The sequence below is a fragment of the Palaemon carinicauda genome, chromosome 19, assembly GCF_036898095.1.
Source record: "Palaemon carinicauda isolate YSFRI2023 chromosome 19, ASM3689809v2, whole genome shotgun sequence".
NCBI lineage: Eukaryota > Metazoa > Arthropoda > Malacostraca > Decapoda > Palaemonidae > Palaemon > Palaemon carinicauda.
The window spans coordinates 105492481-105494690 of record NC_090743.1 but is presented as its reverse complement, the minus strand read 5'-3'; the positions used below and the strand labels follow the sequence as shown (position 1 = coordinate 105494690).

General features: G+C 36.8%; 1 pseudogene; it reads right to left on the bottom strand.

The window, feature by feature from the left end:
- Positions 1-422: 422 nt before the first annotated feature.
- LOC137659212 (uncharacterized) lies at positions 423-1658 on the bottom strand (annotated as a pseudogene).
- Positions 1659-2210: the final 552 nt, after the last annotated feature.

Below are 2210 nucleotides of genomic sequence, written 5' to 3'. Positions count from 1 at the left end.
GAGCGCCGGAATAATTTGCTATTTTTTACAGAAACTCGTTGAAATCTACAGAGAGAGAGAGAGAGAGAGAGAGAGAGAGAGAGAGAGAGAGAGAGAGAGAGAGAGAGAGAGCTTGACCCTCATCCTCCATCCACTATATTTTGTTACTGATACCTTGAAGTTTCACTGCGTTATAACCTGGTCTAAAAAAATTCTAAGAATGCAAATTTGCTTCGAATGTATGTAAATGTGCTTGGATAAAATAAACATACATCTTGATAAATTAAACATTTAATTGATTCAACAAAAGAAAACTCATTGATTCACATTAATTCATCATTGGATAGGCTACATCAAACATTAACTTGAAATGACAAATTCATTCATCATCGATTTTTTTTACTCCTCTCAGTTAGATGGTCACGTGCTGTATCTCCTTTTCTCTAAATATCCTCCACTTCTCTTGCATGACGCATACATTACTTCCAGTCCTCTGTTGTTACTCTGTCTATTGCACGTTTAGTTTCACGTTCAACATTTGTCAAAGTCTGATTGGGATTTGAATTGCATTTCTTAACATCATTATCTCCTTGTGCCCATATCAATTCTATCGGGTTGAACTCCCAATGATAAGGAGGAAGTCTGAGAACCTCATGGCCAGCATCTCTAGTGATTTTGTCAATTTCATACTCTGGGAGGTACTTGTGCTGCTTTACCACATCTAGAAGTTCGGTTTGGGTATAGGAAGGGTCATGAGCTATATTTTTTTTTATTTTTGTTAACCAGGAGACAAGATCCGATTTCCTTGAACTGCTGACAGGTGCTTTGTTCAATAATTTTGAATGACATGAAGCATTCTCTAAGCTAATGAGCGACCTAGCGGGAATGTTTACCAGTAGCTGTTTACCATGATAGGAAGCACGTATGATTCATACTACCATGGTAATCACCCTTATTACCCTGTTTCGATCGGAAAAATAGCAATCCCCCTGGTACAAATCCATTTTCTCCCCCAGCATGCACTATAATAAATCTAGCTCCTTTACCCTTGTTCACTTGTGGACCAACAATTCCACCGTGTAGAGTCCAACATTTATCCACACACTCATCTTGATTAATCCATGTTTCATCCAGATATATTTCCGGTCTTGGAGAATCGGATTTTCGGTTTTCATCAATAAGCCTTAGATATTTATTTCTTGCAAGCACAATTTCGTTCCTTTCCATCAAGAGCTTCCTACCACTTCCAACTTTTTTTATAACGAAAGCCGAGTTCCTTAACAAGTTTGAGAAGGGACATATAAGCACCAGGGAAATTCAGAGGTGTCTTCTTAACCTTATCCAGCAGTTTTTCTATTGTTGGAATTTCACCTCTTTTGTAGAAAGCCATTATCTCCCGACATACACAGTCCTTTTCAAAATCATCCAAGGGTCCAATTACTGGTGACTTTCTTGACCTAGGGGGTGGAGAGTGCATCTCTCCACGCTTGTGTTGTTGCTTTATCTGCTGAATGGAACGAACCGATATTCCTGTTGCAGCAGCAGTCCTCTTCACAATTATCATCTTTGGCTTCCTCATCATATTACTCACGAAGATAATTGCAGACCTTAATTACGACGATTCTTGTTTGGCTCGTTATCCGTCCCATATGATTTGTGTTTTTTAAGCAATCCTCCATCATTATAGTTATTCCTTTATACTTCAGTATAGTTATAGTATATCGCAGAATGGTTACTGAGCTGACATTGGTTTCTCTTTATTCAAAATATATCTTGGTTAACAACTGCGTTTGAAATTCCCGCCAATTACAGTGACTGGCCATTTTTGTGATAATTCTGCCTCCCTAGATAAGGCACATGTTTTCTAAGCATTAAGTATGTTATTTGGACACGGGGACTACGGACTACTATATTCATACTACATAGCATATCCGTATTTACCTGACTTTTACAATATACATGATTTTGACAAATTTCTTAAATATTTACGGGATATTGAAGATAAATGAATCAGAGTGCATTCAAAATCGTGTAAAATCATTGACTTTTACAATTTCAATTATAATTTAGTCATAGTATTCTCAAAGTTCTCAAACGTTTTTCATCATTTAACATGCATTTTCATTTTCTATAAAGTATAATTAACTTATACAATAAAAACAACCTGAATTAGCACTTGCAAGCGCCTTGAACACACTCAAATGAATAGCCACACAAATAGTTGCTGTAAT